The sequence below is a fragment of the Doryrhamphus excisus genome, chromosome 16, assembly GCF_030265055.1.
Source record: "Doryrhamphus excisus isolate RoL2022-K1 chromosome 16, RoL_Dexc_1.0, whole genome shotgun sequence".
Classification (NCBI taxonomy): domain Eukaryota; kingdom Metazoa; phylum Chordata; class Actinopteri; order Syngnathiformes; family Syngnathidae; genus Doryrhamphus; species Doryrhamphus excisus.
In genome coordinates this window covers 7,076,471-7,082,500 of record NC_080481.1, presented here as the reverse complement: position 1 = coordinate 7,082,500, position 6,030 = coordinate 7,076,471, and positions in this window count along the sequence as shown.

Here is a 6,030-nt window from a genome sequence, read left to right as displayed (position 1 = left end):
GGCCGTTGGTCTGTGGGTGGTATCCAGAGGAGAGGCTCGCTGTGGCTCCCAGAGACTTGCAGAATGACCTCCAAGTGGCTGCTGCAAATTGCGGACCCCTGTCCGATACCACGTCCAGTGGAATGCCATGGATACGCACCACATGTTGGACCAAGAGTTGGGCTGTCTGCATGGAGGATGGCAGCTTGCGGAGTGGAATGAAGTGAGCGGATTTCGAGAATCTGTCGACGAATGTGAGAATGACGGTGAAGCCCTTCGAAGCCGGTAGTCCAGTGACGAAGTCCATGGCCACGTGGGACCACGGGCGGGAGGGAATGGGAAGGGGCCGCAACAACCCCGCCGATGCCAGACTAGAAGACTTGTTCCGAGCGCAGGTGGTGCAGGCCGCTACGAACCGCCTGATGTCGGAGTGCAGGGATGGCCACCAGAACCTCTGAGCAAGCAGAAAGGCGGTGCGTCTAGCCCCCGGATGGCAGGCGAGTTTGGAGCAGTGAGCCCAAACCAGGACTTCCGAGCGAAGGTCTTGGGGAACAAACAGACGGTTGGGTGGACAGCCAGGGACCGGAGGTGCTTGACTGTTTGCTTCTTTCACACGCCTCTCCACCTTCCATTGGAGCGATCCCAGGATGCGGGACTCGGGTAGGATGGTCTCCCGGGGGCGGGGCTCCACCGGAGGTGCGAACATCCTGGACAGGGCATCGGGTTTTCCATTCTGGGAGCCTGGGCGGTAAGTGAGGGTGAAATCAAACCGAGTGAGGAAGAGGGCCCAGCGTGCCTGGCGGGGGTTCAGCCGTTGGGCGGAGCGGATGTAGGACAGGTTCCTGTGGTCCGTGACAATGACGAAAGGGTGAGCCGCCCCCTCCAACCAGTGCCTCCACTCCTGCAGGGCGAGGATGACTGCCAGGAGTTCACGATTGCCAATGTCATAATTACGCTCGGCGGGGGACAGACGTCTGGAAAAGAATGCACAAGGGTGCCATTTCTGGTCCGTGCTAGTGCGCTGGGAGAGCACGGCCCCGACCCCCGTATCTGACGCGTCCACCTCAACAAGAAAGGGACGAGAAGGGTTAGGGTGAACAAGTAAAGGAGCGGTAATGAAACATGATTTGAGGTGGTTAAAGGCCGCGTCGGCCGCAGGGGACCATAAAAAGGGTGTCTTGGAGGATGTGAGCTTGTTCAGAGGTTCCGCGACCTTGCTAAAGTCTTGGATAAAGCGCCTATAGAAATTAGCGAATCCCAGGAACCTCTGTAAAAGCTTCCTTGATGTAGGAGTAGGCCATTCGGCCACCACCTGGATCTTGGCGGGGTCGGGTCTGAGTTGGCCCTTCTCCACGATAAACCCTAAAAATGGCACGGAGGAGGAGTGGAAAGAACACTTTTGAGCCTTAACGAACAAACGGTTGGCTAAGAGCCTCTGGAGCACCAGGCGAACGTGTTGGAAGTGAGCGGAGGCAGAGGGGGAGAAAATGAGGATGTCGTCGAGGTAGACGAACACGAAACGTCCAATCATGTCACGTAATACGTCATTAATGAGGGCTTGAAAAACGGCGGGTGCATTAGTGAGGCCGAACGGCATGACGCGGTACTCGAAATGTCCCAGCGGGGTGTTGAAAGCAGTCTTCCATTCATCGCCCTCACGGATGCGCACAAGGTGGTAAGCGTTGCGTAAATCCAGTTTAGTGAACATGACAGCACTATGGAGGGGGGTGAAGGCAGCGTCGAGCAGGGGCAGAGGATATTTGTTTTTTATTGTGATTTTGTTAAGGGCGCGGAAATCGATGCAGGGTCGCAAGGAGCCGTCCTTCTTCTTAACAAAGAAGAACCCTGCCGCCAGGGGTGAGGAGGAGGGACGTATGTGGCCAGCCGCGAGCGAGGCAGAAATGTAATCCTCCAACGCCTTTTGCTCAGGCAGAGAGATATTATAAAGGCGCGAAGAGGGGAGTGGCGCTCCCGGCAACAAATCAATAGCGCAATCATAAGGACGGTGGGGTGGCAGTGACATGGCCCGATCCTTACAAAAAACCTGGTGAAGGGAGTGATATTGCTCGGGCACAAAAGAGAGGTCGAGAGGAACCGGTGGCGACAAGACAGAGTGAGAACTGGGAGACGAGGCGGAACGCAGGCAATTGGAGTGGCAGAAATCACTCCAATTGGTAATTTTAAGTACAGACCAGTCAATGACAGGGTTATGCTGTCTGAGCCAAGTAAGACCAAGGACCACCGGCGCCGAACGAGAAGGGATGACAAAGAAGCTAATAGTCTCTAGATGGTTACCAGCGAGACTAAGAGCGCACATACAAGTCTGGTGAGTGATACTAGCGAGGTGACCCCCGTCGAGAGAGCGAACGGACTTGGGAGGATGTAACTTGACAGTGGGTAACTTGAAGCGTGAAACTAAGTTACAGTCAATGAAATTATCATCAGCTCCAGAGTCAATAAGTGCCTGGACAGGTACCGCCTCCCCCCTCCACGACAGCGTACCTTCAATCTGGAGGCGTCCGATGACTGGTGAGGTCCTCTGTGATCCCTCGCTGGAGGGGGAGGGGCGTCGGCTCCTGGGACGCACGGGGCACCTGGTGACGGAATGCCCCGCCTCTCCGCAATACAGGCAAAGACTAAGTCGCAGCCGTCGGGCCCTCTCTGCCGATGACAGGCGGCTGGCCCCCAGCTGCATGGGTTCGGTCCCGCCAAGAGCCTCCAACGGGGGTCCGCTGATGTCCGAAGGGGGGATGAGGGGGTCCGGGAGGTAGTCTGGAGGGGCTGGCAGCGCCAGGCGTGGGACGACGATTCGTCCAGGCCTACGTTGGAGAGCGCGCTCCCGCAGACGACCATCCATCCGGATGGAGAGGGCGATGAGCTCCTCCAACGTGTTTGTCTCGTCCCGCGCGGCCAGTTCATCTTGCAGGTGAGGGCTGAGGCTCCCCAGGAAACTGCAGCGGAGCGCCTTCTCATTCCAATCACTCTCGGTTGCCAGAATGCGGAAGGTGACGGAATGGTCCGCGACGGAGGCGCCGCCCTGGCGAATAGACAGCAGGCGCATTCCAGCCTCCCGCTCTCGCATGGGGTGATCAAACACCCTCCTCATCTCAGCCACGAACAAGGTTAAATTGACCAGTAGCTCCGGTCTCTTCTCGGAGATGGCCATGGACCAGCGAGCCGCGCGGCCAGCGAGGAGGCTGAGCATATATGCCACCCTGGCTGCGTCCGTGGTGTACGTGGCGGGCTGCTGGGCGAAGGTGAGGGAACACTGGTGAATAAACAACCCGCACTGGCCAAAGTCTCCTCCATACCGGGCCGGGTGGGGAATGCTGGGTTCGCTGGAAGAGGCGCCAAGTGGCGGGAGAGAAGGCATGACTGTCGGAGGCTCGTCGGAGGAGGGGGCAGGAATACGGGCATGGATCTCCTTAATAAGGCTAGCCATGCCTTCAAGCATCTGCTCGTGACGGCTGATGGTATCACCGTGAGCCTTGAGGGCAAAAAAAATCTTCTCCTGCTCTGCGGGGTCCATGCTTCATTTGGTCGTAGTATTCTGTCACGCCGAGGAGAGGGTAGGACCCAAGAGAAGCACGCAGGCAGGAGTAAGTTTGCAATAAAAGGTCTTTAATGCCTTCTCAAAAAGCAGGATAGTGATAACAAAAAACTATGGTGCAAAAATAGAGAGAAAACACAAAAGGCACCACGAACAAGACTAGCAAGGTAATTCTAAACTAACTTCTTAGTGCAGGTAGGGAGCAGCTACCTGGCTGGCAGGAAGGCGTCGGACAGGAGACTTGGCACCACAGTGTGGTGGTGGAAAAGGAGGCAAAAGGTTCAGGTCCAACAAGCAAGTGGCGTGCGTCCATGAGGAACAATACTACGACGCCTTCCTGCTGCCACAGGTGTGCCTAAATGGAAGGTGGTGATTGAGAACACCTGTGGCTGGCCGGGTAGCTCCTCCCATCAGGGCGAACTGGGGCCTGAGGGGAGAGAGAGAGAGCATGAGTGGCAGGCAAGTGCAAATGGTGACAAAACCAGTAGGCTGCTCCAGGAGCAGTAAGGTGGTGTCACGCAATGGCGTGACACTTTATTGCCAATAGCAGTGCTCACCGATTACAGGATTCATCAAAAAAACAAGCTGCAGATTAAACAACTAAGAAAGTAATGGTGAATTGCTGCCCTACTTTGTTGTAAAAGTCTGATTGATTTCTGGTGAGCTTGGAGATATAATCCATCATAAAGCATAAAAATACTTTTCATGCATTGGACTTGTTGCTTTCCAGCTCTCCTTCCAGCACCCCCGCTTATGACTCTTAAAAGGTGATATTGTCCAAGTTTACATCTTGTGAGTACACAATGTCCCAACAGACTGCACACACAATACTATTCTATTCTATTCTACATCCATGTCACAAAAGTCCATGTTTTATGACAAAATGTGTATGTTTTTTCATTTTTAAGTAGCGGTTCAGACACTGCTTCAGCAATAGTTCTGTTTTTTAGAAGTGCCAATTTGGCACTTGTATCGCCCAATATGTACCGGGCCTGTACGTCACATTATCAGGCATCTGATTGGACAAAATGACCGCTCCTCAATTTCACCCGTACCCTGGAATGAACATTCTTTCGGGCCTTTTCCCCCACATTCCATCTCTCTATTTAATGAAGAGCAGATATCAAGTTATGATGGCAATTCGGAGTCAGATTGAAGCCCCCTTGCCTCCCCCTCATCTCTCATGCTGTCACATAAAGGGCTCACAGTCTAGACTGATACTATCAAGAAAAAAAAGCTTAATTAGCTTGTAATAAATTGTAATTTCCGCCAGCTCCGCGTGGGCCAGCTGACGAGCGGACAGTAATTTGATACTGGCATTCAGCAAGTGCACCCCCAACACCACATCATCACCCCCACCCCCACTTCCCGGACCGCTACACAGGCGTCTTCAAATGTCACCCAAACACACACATGCCAATGCATTTGTCCCAGCATCACACACACACACACACACACACACAATGAGCAGGAGAGAGGAAATCATGCACTTAATTGAATGTGTGAGTCATAAATATATAAATGAGAAAAAGAATAACACACCTAACGGAGAAATAACAACTTGTGACAGTCAGTTAATATTAAAAATATGTCTCGAGGACTTTTAACCCTTTAAAAATAATCTAAGCAAGTGCCTAAATTGAACCTTTATCATTTCGAAATCATCCATGCGTGGACACACACTCCTCATTTCCTCAAATCCTCATTTAGTGCGACACAGTGATCACAGAAGTGAATTTACCAGGCATATCATCTACTCGCTAACACCCACAAAGCTCCCGAGAGGCATAGCTCAGATTTTTCTTGGGCCGAATTTGCATCACAAATATCTCAGATGGGTGTGCGTATAAAGCAGTGAGAGGGCCTCTTTTCTCCACATGCACGCCGGTCCCACTATGCATCCATCCATTGCTGAATGTCTTAAATAGCCAACATTCAGCTGCTTCCATCCAAAGATGTGCAGGGAAGGCCTGCGGGGGGGCGCCTGAGAACTCCTCAGAGAGCGACTGAAAGACATCAAACATGTCTCACTTCTTCTGCTTGACTTTTGGTTTTGTAACATAGTTCATTGTACCACAGCACTGAAACGGAATCCTGTTGGTTCATCAGACCCAAAAGTGAAAGGAAACGAAGTCATTAAGGTCTGAGCAAGCAGGAAGGGGCTCACCGAGGCTATTAAGGGCTGGGTACAAACCCAACATGGATAAGACACACGGAGAACCTCAATTAGTCACATGCAAACTATCAGCAAACATCCAGCAGGCTGCCAAAGGCCATTAATGTGTGGATGAGCTGTTCATGTAGAGGAATCCTGCATCAAGCATCAAGGAGATGCTGGACCATAAACTGACCCAGCGGGGGTTTCTGGATGATGAAAACGAAAAGCAGAAAGCTCAATCCTCATTAAATATGCACATAAATGATTCAGGAAGTGAAAGAAATCACGAACTATATCAAAGAGTTGGGTGAGGTTTTGACTAAAAGTTCCATAAAGGAGATCT